The following is a 16,814-nucleotide window of genomic DNA, read 5'->3' on the forward strand; positions in this document are numbered from 1 at the left end:
GTCTGCAATTTTCGTCAAGCCACTGTCAATGTGAGAGAACTCGTGTCCAGCTTATAAGCCTATACTTGCATAAACCACAAGTGAAGATAAACAATCTTTGGACAACACCCACCAGTGGGACTCGAACCCAGAAAGCACAACTACCTTCCAGTAGCTGGCATAACTAGTATGCTTTAACCCACTACGCCATCAGACCTTACAAAAGAAGTAGATAGTTCGAGATATATATATCTCAAACATCTCTACCTCCCGAAGGCACCAGATGAGTGAGGGGTCAGTCTGCAATTTTCGTCAAGCCACTGTCAATGTGAGAGAACTCGTGTCCAGCTTATAAGCCTATACTTGCATAAACCACAAGTGAAGATAAACAATCTTTGGACAACACCCACCAGTGGGACTCGAACCCAGAAAGCACAACTACCTTCCAGTAGCTGGCATAACTAGTATGCTTTAACCCACTACGCCATCAGACCTTACAAAAGAAGTAGATAGTTCGAGATATATATATCTCAAACATCTCTACCTCCCGAAGGCACCAGATGAGTGAGGGGTCAGTCTGCAATTTTCGTCAAGCCACTGTCAATGTGAGAGAACTCGTGTCCAGCTTATAAGCCTATACTTGCATAAACCACAAGTGAAGATAAACAATCTTTGGACAACACCCACCAGTGGGACTCGAACCCAGAAAGCACAACTACCTTCCAGTAGCTGGCATAACTAGTATGCTTTAACCCACTACGCCATCAGACCTTACAAAAGAAGTAGATAGTTCGAGATATATATATCTCAAACATCTCTACCTCCCGAAGGCACCAGATGAGTGAGGGGTCAGTCTGCAATTTTCGTCAAGCCACTGTCAATGTGAGAGAACTCGTGTCCAGCTTATAAGCCTATACTTGCATAAACCACAAGTGAAGATAAACAATCTTTGGACAACACCCACCAGTGGGACTCGAACCCAGAAAGCACAACTACCTTCCAGTAGCTGGCATAACTAGTATGCTTTAACCCACTACGCCATCAGACCTTACAAAAGAAGTAGATAGTTCGAGATATATATATCTCAAACATCTCTACCTCCCGAAGGCACCAGATGAGTGAGGGGTCAGTCTGCAATTTTCGTCAAGCCACTGTCAATGTGAGAGAACTCGTGTCCAGCTTATAAGCCTATACTTGCATAAACCACAAGTGAAGATAAACAATCTTTGGACAACACCCACCAGTGGGACTCGAACCCAGAAAGCACAACTACCTTCCAGTAGCTGGCATAACTAGTATGCTTTAACCCACTACGCCATCAGACCTTACAAAAGAAGTAGATAGTTCGAGATATATATATCTCAAACATCTCTACCTCCCGAAGGCACCAGATGAGTGAGGGGTCAGTCTGCAATTTTCGTCAAGCCACTGTCAATGTGAGAGAACTCGTGTCCAGCTTATAAGCCTATACTTGCATAAACCACAAGTGAAGATAAACAATCTTTGGACAACACCCACCAGTGGGACTCGAACCCAGAAAGCACAACTACCTTCCAGTAGCTGGCATAACTAGTATGCTTTAACCCACTACGCCATCAGACCTTACAAAAGAAGTAGATAGTTCGAGATATATATATCTCAAACATCTCTACCTCCCGAAGGCACCAGATGAGTGAGGGGTCAGTCTGCAATTTTCGTCAAGCCACTGTCAATGTGAGAGAACTCGTGTCCAGCTTATAAGCCTATACTTGCATAAACCACAAGTGAAGATAAACAATCTTTGGACAACACCCACCAGTGGGACTCGAACCCAGAAAGCACAACTACCTTCCAGTAGCTGGCATAACTAGTATGCTTTAACCCACTACGCCATCAGACCTTACAAAAGAAGTAGATAGTTCGAGATATATATATCTCAAACATCTCTACCTCCCGAAGGCACCAGATGAGTGAGGGGTCAGTCTGCAATTTTCGTCAAGCCACTGTCAATGTGAGAGAACTCGTGTCCAGCTTATAAGCCTATACTTGCATAAACCACAAGTGAAGATAAACAATCTTTGGACAACACCCACCAGTGGGACTCGAACCCAGAAAGCACAACTACCTTCCAGTAGCTGGCATAACTAGTATGCTTTAACCCACTACGCCATCAGACCTTACAAAAGAAGTAGATAGTTCGAGATATATATATCTCAAACATCTCTACCTCCCGAAGGCACCAGATGAGTGAGGGGTCAGTCTGCAATTTTCGTCAAGCCACTGTCAATGTGAGAGAACTCGTGTCCAGCTTATAAGCCTATACTTGCATAAACCACAAGTGAAGATAAACAATCTTTGGACAACACCCACCAGTGGGACTCGAACCCAGAAAGCACAACTACCTTCCAGTAGCTGGCATAACTAGTATGCTTTAACCCACTACGCCATCAGACCTTACAAAAGAAGTAGATAGTTCGAGATATATATATCTCAAACATCTCTACCTCCCGAAGGCACCAGATGAGTGAGGGGTCAGTCTGCAATTTTCGTCAAGCCACTGTCAATGTGAGAGAACTCGTGTCCAGCTTATAAGCCTATACTTGCATAAACCACAAGTGAAGATAAACAATCTTTGGACAACACCCACCAGTGGGACTCGAACCCAGAAAGCACAACTACCTTCCAGTAGCTGGCATAACTAGTATGCTTTAACCCACTACGCCATCAGACCTTACAAAAGAAGTAGATAGTTCGAGATATATATATCTCAAATATATATATCTGGGACTCGAACCCACCAGTGGGTTCGAGTCCCACTGGTGGGTGTTGTCCAAAGATTGTTTATCTTCACTTGTGGTTTATGCAAGTATAGGCTTATAAGCTGGACACGAGTTCTCTCACATTGACAGTGGCTTGACGAAAATTGCAGACTGACCCCTCACTCATCTGGTGCCTTCGGGAGGTAGAGATGTTTGAGATATATATATCTCGAACTATCTACTTCTTTTGTAAGGTCTGATGGCGTAGTGGGTTAAAGCATACTAGTTATGCCAGCTACTGGAAGGTAGTTGTGCTTTCTGGGTTCGAGTCCCACTGGTGGGTGTTGTCCAAAGATTGTTTATCTTCACTTGTGGTTTATGCAAGTATAGGCTTATAAGCTGGACACGAGTTCTCTCACATTGACAGTGGCTTGACGAAAATTGCAGACTGACCCCTCACTCATCTGGTGCCTTCGGGAGGTAGAGATGTTTGAGATATATATATCTCGAACTATCTACTTCTTTTGTAAGGTCTGATGGCGTAGTGGGTTAAAGCATACTAGTTATGCCAGCTACTGGAAGGTAGTTGTGCTTTCTGGGTTCGAGTCCCACTGGTGGGTGTTGTCCAAAGATTGTTTATCTTCACTTGTGGTTTATGCAAGTATAGGCTTATAAGCTGGACACGAGTTCTCTCACATTGACAGTGGCTTGACGAAAATTGCAGACTGACCCCTCACTCATCTGGTGCCTTCGGGAGGTAGAGATGTTTGAGATATATATATCTCGAACTATCTACTTCTTTTGTACGGTCTGATGGCGTAGTGGGTTAAAGCATACTAGTTATGCCAGCTACTGGAAGGTAGTTGTGCTTTCTGGGTTCGAGTCCCACTGGTGGGTGTTGTCCAAAGATTGTTTATCTTCACTTGTGGTTTATGCAAGTATAGGCTTATAAGCTGGACACGAGTTCTCTCACATTGACAGTGGCTTGACGAAAATTGCAGACTGACCCCTCACTCATCTGGTGCCTTCGGGAGGTAGAGATGTTTGAGATATATATATCTCGAACTATCTACTTCTTTTGTAAGGTCTGATGGCGTAGTGGGTTAAAGCATACTAGTTATGCCAGCTACTGGAAGGTAGTTGTGCTTTCTGGGTTCGAGTCCCACTGGTGGGTGTTGTCCAAAGATTGTTTATCTTCACTTGTGGTTTATGCAAGTATAGGCTTATAAGCTGGACACGAGTTCTCTCACATTGACAGTGGCTTGACGAAAATTGCAGACTGACCCCTCACTCATCTGGTGCCTTCGGGAGGTAGAGATGTTTGAGATATATATATCTCGAACTATCTACTTCTTTTGTAAGGTCTGATGGCGTAGTGGGTTAAAGCATACTAGTTATGCCAGCTACTGGAAGGTAGTTGTGCTTTCTGGGTTCGAGTCCCACTGGTGGGTGTTGTCCAAAGATTGTTTATCTTCACTTGTGGTTTATGCAAGTATAGGCTTATAAGCTGGACACGAGTTCTCTCACATTGACAGTGGCTTGACGAAAATTGCAGACTGACCCCTCACTCATCTGGTGCCTTCGGGAGGTAGAGATGTTTGAGATATATATATCTCGAACTATCTACTTCTTTTGTAAGATCTGATGGCGTAGTGGGTTAAAGCATACTAGTTATGCCAGCTACTGGAAGGTAGTTGTGCTTTCTGGGTTCGAGTCCCACTGGTGGGTGTTGTCCAAAGATTGTTTATCTTCACTTGTGGTTTATGCAAGTATAGGCTTATAAGCTGGACACGAGTTCTCTCACATTGACAGTGGCTTAACGAAAATTGCAGACTGACCCCTCACTCATCTGGTGCCTTCGGGAGGTAGAGATGTTTGAGATATATATATCTCGAACTATCTACTTCTTTTGTAAGGTCTGATGGCGTAGTGGGTTAAAGCATACTAGTTATGCCAGCTACTGGAAGGTAGTTGTGCTTTCTGGGTTCGAGTCCCACTGGTGGGTGTTGTCCAAAGATTGTTTATCTTCACTTGTGGTTTATGCAAGTATAGGCTTATAAGCTGGACACGAGTTCTCTCACATTGACAGTGGCTTGACGAAAATTGCAGACTGACCCCTCACTCATCTGGTGCCTTCGGGAGGTAGAGATGTTTGAGATATATATATCTCGAACTATCTACTTCTTTTGTAAGGTCTGATGGCGTAGTGGGTTAAAGCATACTAGTTATGCCAGCTACTGGAAGGTAGTTGTGCTTTCTGGGTTCGAGTCCCACTGGTGGGTGTTGTCCAAAGATTGTTTATCTTCACTTGTGGTTTATGCAAGTATAGGCTTATAAGCTGGACACGAGTTCTCTCACATTGACAGTGGCTTGACGAAAATTGCAGACTGACCCCTCACTCATCTGGTGCCTTCGGGAGGTAGAGATGTTTGAGATATATATATCTCGAACTATCTGCTTCTTTTGTAAGGTCTGATGGCGTAGTGGGTTAAAGCATACTAGTTATGCCAGCTACTGGAAGGTAGTTGTGCTTTCTGGGTTCGAGTCCCACTGGTGGGTGTTGTCCAAAGATTGTTTATCTTCACTTGTGGTTTATGCAAGTATAGGCTTATAAGCTGGACACGAGTTCTCTCACATTGACAGTGGCTTGACGAAAATTGCAGACTGACCCCTCACTCATCTGGTGCCTTCGGGAGGTAGAGATGTTTGAGATATATATATCTCGAACTATCTACTTCTTTTGTAAGGTCTGATGGCGTAGTGGGTTAAAGCATACTAGTTATGCCAGCTACTGGAAGGTAGTTGTGCTTTCTGGGTTCGAGTCCCACTGGTGGGTGTTGTCCAAAGATTGTTTATCTTCACTTGTGGTTTATGCAAGTATAGGCTTATAAGCTGGACACGAGTTCTCTCACATTGACAGTGGCTTGACGAAAATTGCAGACTGACCCCTCACTCATCTGGTGCCTTCGGGAGGTAGAGATGTTTGAGATATATATATCTCGAACTATCTACTTCTTTTGTAAGGTCTGATGGCGTAGTGGGTTAAAGCATACTAGTTATGCCAGCTACTGGAAGGTAGTTGTGCTTTCTGGGTTCGAGTCCCACTGGTGGGTGTTGTCCAAAGATTGTTTATCTTCACTTGTGGTTTATGCAAGTATAGGCTTATAAGCTGGACACGAGTTCTCTCACATTGACAGTGGCTTGACGAAAATTGCAGACTGACCCCTCACTCATCTGGTGCCTTCGGGAGGTAGAGATGTTTGAGATATATATATCTCGAACTATCTACTTCTTTTGTAAGGTCTGATGGCGTAGTGGGTTAAAGCATACTAGTTATGCCAGCTACTGGAAGGTAGTTGTGCTTTCTGGGTTCGAGTCCCACTGGTGGGTGTTGTCCAAAGATTGTTTATCTTCACTTGTGGTTTATGCAAGTATAGGCTTATAAGCTGGACACGAGTTCTCTCACATTGACAGTGGCTTGACGAAAATTGCAGACTGACCCCTCACTCATCTGGTGCCTTCGGGAGGTAGAGATGTTTGAGATATATATATCTCGAACTATCTACTTCTTTTGTAAGGTCTGATGGCGTAGTGGGTTAAAGCATACTAGTTATGCCAGCTACTGGAAGGTAGTTGTGCTTTCTGGGTTCGAGTCCCACTGGTGGGTGTTGTCCAAAGATTGTTTATCTTCACTTGTGGTTTATGCAAGTATAGGCTTATAAGCTGGACACGAGTTCTCTCACATTGACAGTGGCTTGACGAAAATTGCAGACTGACCCCTCACTCATCTGGTGCCTTCGGGAGGTAGAGATGTTTGAGATATATATATCTCGAACTATCTACTTCTTTTGTAAGGTCTGATGGCGTAGTGGGTTAAAGCATACTAGTTATGCCAGCTACTGGAAGGTAGTTGTGCTTTCTGGGTTCGAGTCCCACTGGTGGGTGTTGTCCAAAGATTGTTTATCTTCACTTGTGGTTTATGCAAGTATAGGCTTATAAGCTGGACACGAGTTCTCTCACATTGACAGTGGCTTGACGAAAATTGCAGACTGACCCCTCACTCATCTGGTGCCTTCGGGAGGTAGAGATGTTTGAGATATATATATCTCGAACTATCTACTTCTTTTGTAAGGTCTGATGGCGTAGTGGGTTAAAGCATACTAGTTATGCCAGCTACTGGAAGGTAGTTGTGCTTTCTGGGTTCGAGTCCCACTGGTGGGTGTTGTCCAAAGATTGTTTATCTTCACTTGTGGTTTATGCAAGTATAGGCTTATAAGCTGGACACGAGTTCTCTCACATTGACAGTGGCTTGACGAAAATTGCAGACTGACCCCTCACTCATCTGGTGCCTTCGGGAGGTAGAGATGTTTGAGATATATATATCTCGAACTATCTACTTCTTTTGTAAGGTCTGATGGCGTAGTGGGTTAAAGCATACTAGTTATGCCAGCTACTGGAAGGTAGTTGTGCTTTCTGGGTTCGAGTCCCACTGGTGGGTGTTGTCCAAAGATTGTTTATCTTCACTTGTGGTTTATGCAAGTATAGGCTTATAAGCTGGACACGAGTTCTCTCACATTGACAGTGGCTTGACGAAAATTGCAGACTGACCCCTCACTCATCTGGTGCCTTCGGGAGGTAGAGATGTTTGAGATATATATATCTCGAACTATCTACTTCTTTTGTAAGGTCTGATGGCGTAGTGGGTTAAAGCATACTAGTTATGCCAGCTACTGGAAGGTAGTTGTGCTTTCTGGGTTCGAGTCCCACTGGTGGGTGTTGTCCAAAGATTGTTTATCTTCACTTGTGGTTTATGCAAGTATAGGCTTATAAGCTGGACACGAGTTCTCTCACATTGACAGTGGCTTGACGAAAATTGCAGACTGACCCCTCACTCATCTGGTGCCTTCGGGAGGTAGAGATGTTTGAGATATATATATCTCGAACTATCTACTTCTTTTGTAAGGTCTGATGGCGTAGTGGGTTAAAGCATACTAGTTATGCCAGCTACTGGAAGGTAGTTGTGCTTTCTGGGTTCGAGTCCCACTGGTGGGTGTTGTCCAAAGATTGTTTATCTTCACTTGTGGTTTATGCAAGTATAGGCTTATAAGCTGGACACGAGTTCTCTCACATTGACAGTGGCTTGACGAAAATTGCAGACTGACCCCTCACTCATCTGGTGCCTTCGGGAGGTAGAGATGTTTGAGATATATATATCTCGAACTATCTACTTCTTTTGTAAGGTCTGATGGCGTAGTGGGTTAAAGCATACTAGTTATGCCAGCTACTGGAAGGTAGTTGTGCTTTCTGGGTTCGAGTCCCACTGGTGGGTGTTGTCCAAAGATTGTTTATCTTCACTTGTGGTTTATGCAAGTATAGGCTTATAAGCTGGACACGAGTTCTCTCACATTGACAGTGGCTTGACGAAAATTGCAGACTGACCCCTCACTCATCTGGTGCCTTCGGGAGGTAGAGATGTTTGAGATATATATATCTCGAACTATCTACTTCTTTTGTAAGGTCTGATGGCGTAGTGGGTTAAAGCATACTAGTTATGCCAGCTACTGGAAGGTAGTTGTGCTTTCTGGGTTCGAGTCCCACTGGTGGGTGTTGTCCAAAGATTGTTTATCTTCACTTGTGGTTTATGCAAGTATAGGCTTATAAGCTGGACACGAGTTCTCTCACATTGACAGTGGCTTGACGAAAATTGCAGACTGACCCCTCACTCATCTGGTGCCTTCGGGAGGTAGAGATGTTTGAGATATATATATCTCGAACTATCTACTTCTTTTGTAAGGTCTGATGGCGTAGTGGGTTAAAGCATACTAGTTATGCCAGCTACTGGAAGGTAGTTGTGCTTTCTGGGTTCGAGTCCCACTGGTGGGTGTTGTCCAAAGATTGTTTATCTTCACTTGTGGTTTATGCAAGTATAGGCTTATAAGCTGGACACGAGTTCTCTCACATTGACAGTGGCTTGACGAAAATTGCAGACTGACCCCTCACTCATCTGGTGCCTTCGGGAGGTAGAGATGTTTGAGATATATATATCTCGAACTATCTACTTCTTTTGTAAGGTCTGATGGCGTAGTGGGTTAAAGCATACTAGTTATGCCAGCTACTGGAAGGTAGTTGTGCTTTCTGGGTTCGAGTCCCACTGGTGGGTGTTGTCCAAAGATTATATATATATATATATATATATATATATATATATATATATATATTATATATGTCCAATACTTGACTTGTAAATCATTCCTTCTGAAGATGTATTAATATACGAAAGTACTTAAGGAAATTCCTGTTTCAATTCTTCCTCGTGGTCTGACACTGTCACATTTTTCATCACGTGTTAATTTTCGGGATTTACACATAAATTGGATAAATGAGAGGGAAGAATGGAAGTAACTGCAAAGGTTCTATTGGCCCATACTTCCTCTTGATGCTTCTATATTGGTACGCAGTCTTGAAGTGGGTAGAATATAGTTGTGCATTAATTGGCTGTTGATTGCTGGTGTTGACTTTTTGATGTGTAGTGCCTCGCAGATGTCAAGCCGCCTGTTATCGCTGTATCTATCAATGATTTCTGTGTTGTTTGTTAAGTCTTCTCTGGTGATGGTCTGGTTGTGGGAAGAGATTATATGTTCCTTAATGGAGGCCTGTTGCTTATGCATTGTTAATCGCCTGGAAAGAGATGTTGTCTTGCCTATATACTGAGTTCTTTGGGGCTTACAGTCCCCAAATGGGCATTTGAAGACAGACGACGTTGGTCTCTTTTAAGGCGTTCTGCTTCGTGTCTGGAGAGTTTTTCATGAGTAGATTGGCCGTGTTTTTGGTTTTATAGTAAATCGTCAATTTTATCTTCTGATTTTTGTCTGTAGGGATAACGTTCATATCAACAATATCTTTCAGGACCCTTTCCTCCGTTTTATGAGCTGTGGAAAAGAAGTTCCTGTAAAATAGTCTAATAGGGGGTACAGGTGTTGTGTTAGTTGACTCTTCAGAGGTTGCATGGCGTTTCACTTTCCTTTTTATGATGTCTTCAATGAAACCATTGGAGAAGCCGTTGTTGACTAGGACCTGCCTTACCCTATAGAGTTCTTCATCGACTTCCTTCCATCCTGAGCTGTGGCTGAGATCACGGTCGACGTAAGCGTTGACAACACTCCTCTTGTACCTGTCTGGGCAGTCACTGTTGGCATTGAGGCACATTCCTATGTTTGTTTCCTTAGTGTAGACTGCAGTGTGGAACCTCCGTTCCTTTCCATGACTGTTACATCTAGAAAGGATGGGACCCCTTCTAGATGTAACAGTCATGGATTGATTTATGGATGTCAACCAACAAACTAACACTTAACATAGAAAAGACCTACTACATCTTATTTGGAAGCAAATCTACAAATGTAATTCAGCTTCAGATAGACAATGTAAACATTAGTAATAAAAATGATGGAAAGTTTCTTGGCCTATTCCTTAGACAAGAGACTCAACTTCAGTACCCACATACAACACATAACTAAGAAAGTCTCTAAAACAGTTGGTATACTCTCCAAAATCAGATATTATGTACCTAACTCTGCTCTCATCTCTCTATTATGCACTAATCTATCCCTATCTTAATTATGGTATCTGTGCATGGGGTTCAACCACTGCAAACCACCTCAAGTCCATCATTACCCAGCAAAAATCTGCTATCAGAATAATAAATTCTGCTTTCAGACAACACTCAGCCCCCTTGTTTAACTCCCTAAATATGGTAACCATAATCTCACTCCACAAATTCTCTTGAGTCAACTACATTTACAAAACCCTGTTCTTAAATGCAAATCCTGCTCTGAAACTATCCCTGGACAGATGTAATAGGACCCATTATCACCACACCAGAAATAAATATCTCTTTGATATCCCCAGAGTCAAACTTAATCTGTGCAAACACTCTATGCAAATAAAGGGACCCAGTTTATGGAACTCACTCCCTAATGAATTGAAAAGCTGTCCAACTTTTGCGTTATTCAAAAACAAAACTAAAAAGTACCTAATTTCATTTTCATAGTTTTTTACCTTGTTGCTTTAAAATTGCACTGTATCTATTGCTACCCAATCTCCCAATCTTTATGTACCCAATCCGAACATCTTTACCATTGTGATCGTTACTGTCTTCTTATATGTGCTATCAATCTGCTGTATGATGCCTATTAATCTTGTTTCAATTACCAATCAAGCTGTCAATGTAATCAATCAGAGCTTTACTATATCAATGTGCTTTAATATACTTAATCTCATTTTTTTCTTGCAATGTATCTGTTATCATTTTATTAATTCTGCTAGAATTTACCTACTTCAAATTATCTGTTAGATTAAGGACCTGCCCGAAACGCTGCGCGTACCAGTGGCTTTACAGGATTGTAAATACTATGCTATGAACTCTCACAAACCCAATGTACCTTCTTGTATATAAAAAAAAAAATAATAATATTATATATATATATATATTATATTATATATATTGTGACGGGAAAGTGTAGATGGTAATGCAGTCCTCACTTTGGCTGATGTTAATGCCTAATCACATTTAGAGAAAAAAAAGAAAAAACAAAAATGTTGACCGCTTGGCTCGTTTCCTGTGGTAAGTGAGAGGGTAAAACACGTAAAACAAATCGTATAAAAAATGAAACTTTAATTTACTTTAAACACAAATAAAAAGAAAGACAAGTCCAATGACAATGTACAGTGCAATCAAAAAACAGATAAATGCAAGAGCACAATATAAAATAAAATAGTGAATACGTAAGACAAAATAGTAAATGGTGCTGAGAATATTGGCCTTGGCCGAGATCTCCCTTAGTATACAGAGCCAGAGAGCTTAGTATGCCAGAGAGAGATGTCAACTCTTAGAGCACTAGGATATTCTGAAGTCCACAGATTGATTGATGAAGATTAAGCCACCCAAAAGGTGGCACGGGCATGAATAGCCCGTAAGTGGTGGCCCTTTTAAGCCATCACCAGTATCAAGAGCTGATACTGGAGATCTGTGGAGGTGCGAATGCACCCTGCATGACAGGAGATGTCTCCCTTATGAATATGGTAAGATGAAGATTAAGCCACCCAAAAGGTGGCACGGGCATGAATAACTCGTAAGTGGTGGCCCTTTTGAGCCATCACCAGTATCAATAGATGATACTGGAGATCTGTGGAGGTGCGACTACACCCAGCGTGACGGGAGATGTCTCCCGGACCAAATGGTGACCAGATGGTCCGTAAGTCCACAGCTCGTGTGTGGCTATTTATATGGGGGTGTAGATGGCGCTGGCGTCGAGTACAGTTGATGATCCACCAATCGGGAAGAGCGCTGGCTTGGAGTGGTAGTTTGGTTGTTGGCGACGGTGGCGAGCCGGCAGGAGGGAGTGTGGAGTGGAGCGAGTTTAGGGTACGTTTTACCCCCTGGTCAAAACGTTTTGTGCTACTGGTATATGTATCTTGAAGTTAGCATCTTCTTGTTGTATATATATATGAGTAACTTTATGTAGGGAAGAGCAGGCTCAATCTCTCTTGAACGAGATTACCGTCACAATATATATATATATATATATATATATATATATATATATATATATATATATATGCGGAAAATCCACAGAGAAATATGAAATGAGTTGAACGTTTCGGCTTTGTTAAAGCCTTTGTCAACACCAGACTGACTAAGGAGAAGGAAGAAGGGGGATATATAGGCCGACACCTGACCAACCCATCCCTAGGGTTGGTCAGGTGTAATTAACCAAAAACAGGTATAGCTAAGCTAAGCTATACCTGTTTTTGTATAGCAGGTATAGCTGTTAAGCTATACCTGCTAAGCTAAGCTATACCTGTTTTTGGTTAAAGCATATAGAAGCATCAAGAAATATGGACCAATAGGCTTTCTACAAACACTTCTATTCAATATCCATTGTTTCGTGTTCTGTCTTGTGTTGATGAAATTAATACCCTATTAATACTCTTGTTCTGTCTTGTGTTGATGAAATTAATACCCTATTAATACCACATTTTGTTCTGTCTTGTGTTAATGCCATATCACCCCTTCCACCTCACTCAAATGTAGATATAAAATCGGAGATACGTAAGTTCTATTCAGTTGTGTATTTGTGAACTAAAGTCTTTGAAAATGTAATAAGTTTTACGAAACGCGCCCGTGTCGCGTCAGACTAGAAATAAAAATGAATTTTGGAGAATTGATTTTTGATTTACCTCCAACAGCGAAAGATTGAGAAAATTCGTGTTAGAATTATTAATCTTACTTTTTCGCATATATATATATATATATATATATATATATATATATATATATATATATATATATATGCGAACAAGCCTGAATGGTCCCCAGGACTATATGCAACTGAAAACTCACACTCCAGAAGTGACTCGAACCCATACTGCCAGGAGCAACGCAACTGGTATGTACAGAATGCCTTAATCCACTTGACCATGATGGTCAAGTAGCTTAAGGCGTCCTGTACATATACAAAGGCGTCCAAACCAATATTGTTATTTATGGGTTCCGCCCTTACCTTTATTGTGTTGTGACTGATGCTTGTGGCCAGGTACTAAAACCGATTATGTTATTCAGAACGTTGTGTGTGCCCGTATTTCATATTTTTAATACCATATTTACACTCCTTTATTAATAACTTTCATCTGTTTGCACATTTCTTTCACATTTTCCCTCATTTTATAGCTTCCAAAAGAGTTTAACTTTTGAAGAATTGGTGGTGACTAAACTCGTATGGTGACTAAAACTACGTACCACAATCAGATATCTTATTAGACCAACACAAAGTTGTTGGATAACATAAACATTCTTGTTCTTACGCGTCGTTCAAGAAAACTTAGATATATATTTTTTATTACATTTAGATACATCTGCATTTATGCAGATTACCTAGATATCTCATAGGATGGGTAGTCATACAGGGGTATAGGATTAGTAGTTTGAGCTTACAAAGTATGGATGCAGTATGATACAAACTAAGCACACAATTGGTATTAATGCATACACATACAACAATAAACGTTGCATATCCAAAATGAAATAGTATCTTCAATATTTTTGTTTTGTGTAAATAATAAGGATTTTGTATTGTTTTCCATGTACTTATAGCTACAAAGAATTTTCGCCTTTTTTATTCTCAGTCGATGAAAATAACGCAGATCACTCTTAGCATTATCAAAAATAGTCCAGTTGGCTTTCAAGCAGAATAAAGGAAAACTAACTTTCATATTATTAGGTATAATCTGTTTAAAAAAATCTCGACTCCCCAAAGTTTGTGGATAGCCTAACTTAATGCTGATGAACGTGTATATTAATATTGTCTTAACCAGAAGATGAAAGGCCACTTAAGATTTCTCGTTAGCCAGGAGGCGGAGATAAGGGGCCAGCTGATGATTTTCTTTAATAGTGTTTGCTGCAAGTGGTGCTATTTCATTAGATAAATTGAAAAACAATTCATTTTTGCATAACGTATTGTTATGGAATATTTGGTTTTGACTTTATAAGTTCCGTAAATCGAACGATATGTGGTTACATATATATATGTAATCATTACTATGTGATTACTTTTTTGATGAAAACGGGTCACAGGAAGATTCATTATTCACTTGCTTTTATTGAGATAATAAATACTACAACTCAAAAGCAAAAGACGTTCATGAGGTGAATCTCTCACGACTAAAATATGAGAAATAATATGAAGATTTTTTAGCTAAGAACATTAATGACCTTGGGTGTATTGATGGAGTTGAACTTGGAATATATTTTTAATGCATAAGAAGTTGCAAGCGTACTCATGTATAATGAATCATGCTCACTTAAAGATTAACCACTTTTCTCAAATTCATGCTGAGTTGGAATAATTTTTTGTATGAATGAACTTAGGTGCTTTTAGCCAAGGTACGTGAAGTATACGCCAAGACTCCCGCGCTTTTCACAAGAACCCAGGCGTAGTAGTAGTAAAGAGTGGAGGCATGTTGACGTCATTCTTTACTCTTTGTTTCTCAAATAATCACTTTCGCCATAACAATTCATGAGTAATTATTTAAAGACAATATAAATTTCATATGAAATATTGGATAAAGTTGAGCAAAGGACCTAAACCTGTGCAATTCTTGGTGGTGGTGTCGATTCAAGGGAACCCAACTTACGCGCTCACCATACCCAAATCAATAAAGATGGCGGGAATTACAGCGGTGCCACATACTCGCTTGATGTTGGAAGTGTAATTATTTCTAGAGTATTCTTTTAGTCTATTTCTTCGAATTAATAGATTTTTAAATAAAATATAAATTAATGTGTGGGCACTATGAATAGTGGTGAAGCTTAAACGATAATTAAGAAAAGCAAGTTTATCAGATAATGCCAGATGTGGCACATCGATTCCCAACTTGCGCATGAGCCTTTCGGAAAGGAATCGCGATGCCATTCCAACTTGTGGATGCCTCAGTGGTCTGACAGCAGTGGTGAGGAGTGGAGTGTTTACCATGGACGCGGGACACGCAATGACTTCAACCTAAATACAATTTAGATTTTTTTTAGAGTTTCCAAGTGAAACTGCATTAGTTAACTGCTTATCGGTAAAATGGATGATGGACATTATTACATTCGATATTTTGGTAATTAACAATATACATTTAATAGCTTGTTTAGCGTGTAAGGATTAAGAGATTGGGGGATACATTTCACAGGAAACTTGGGGACTAAGATATAGGAACCAGGTGGAGTGTCAAGAGGAAGCGTTTTTCCTCTCTCGACTTGCCCAACAGACTCAAGAGGTAAGTCCTATGAAAATACAACTCAGTCATATTTTGATTGTTGCTTAATTGTACTGCGCATCTAAAGGTCCATGTTTTTGTGTGTGTGTTGGCGTTTATGCATCCATGTATATAATTTGATTTTGTTTCAGGTTGTGTATATGACTTGCATGTGATTGTGGTCAATGTCTTCTTGTGTTAAGGTGTATATGAATGTGTTTAAATCTGCATAACATGGTAAAACTAAAAGTCGACACTTGAAATAAACCTTTTATAAGTCACCTCTAGGTCCAACATTTGAAACTGCCACTTCGAAGAAATATGGTTGGGGGGTAATTTGATCTATTGACTTTAAGGCTATTTACTACCTTAGATATAAGTATTATTAACTTGTTTTGTACAATGATCGGCCACAGGCAGAGTTGCTTGATATTTTAATTCAAAACACTCAGCTATGAGATTTACTTGCGAAATTAAAGAGGACATGAGATGAGAATTTGAAGATATCAAATGATCAGTACTGGCAGGCATATAATTACTGGTTTTATTAGATCCTCACGCGGAGCAATTACGATAGCCAACATAAATATCCTTTCCTCGCATGGAAGAGATGGATGGTGCGAGCAACCAGTAAGAAACCAAAATAGACAACAAGCTAAAAACCACATTTAAATATTCCTAGGCCTAGTATAGCACATATGTGTACTACAGTAGGCCTTAGACAGCATATATTAGGCCTAGGAAGGTTTGGTTAGGTTAAGTTTTCTTTGCAACATCTGTATAAATTTGTCGTAGCTCAGTCGATTAAGGCAGTGTCTGGGATGCTCCCGGACGCAGGTTCAAATCCTTGTTACGGCCCTTGTGGATTTGTTCATCAGTACAAATACTTTTCCGGTTTGTCCAATTTCAATAGTACCGAATTTTACTTTCCAATTGCATTATCCGTCAATATATATACTATGATCCTCATCGTTATTATAAGTACATATACTACGTAAATAGGAGGCTGGGATGAATGATGCCTCATCTCCCAGCCGAAGTATATTTACCCATGAACGGCTAGGTAGATATAATAGTAGGTAGGAAGGTTCAGTCCAGCCAGAGACCAGGCTTCCTTGATGACCATCTGATTAGTTTTTTTTTTTTTTTTGCTGTTTCAGGCCGCTTCGGCAAGTTGTCATTTGCAGGTTAGGAACCTGGCTTCGTGTATTATCCAAGTATATGTTATGATATATGTTCATCGATTCTCAGTTGTAAAGCATATTCAGAGTGCTTTGAGGTAATCCCAGTAGTGTTCACTCT

This window comes from Procambarus clarkii, chromosome 10 (assembly GCF_040958095.1).
Source record: "Procambarus clarkii isolate CNS0578487 chromosome 10, FALCON_Pclarkii_2.0, whole genome shotgun sequence".
Classification (NCBI taxonomy): Eukaryota; Metazoa; Arthropoda; class Malacostraca; order Decapoda; family Cambaridae; genus Procambarus; species Procambarus clarkii.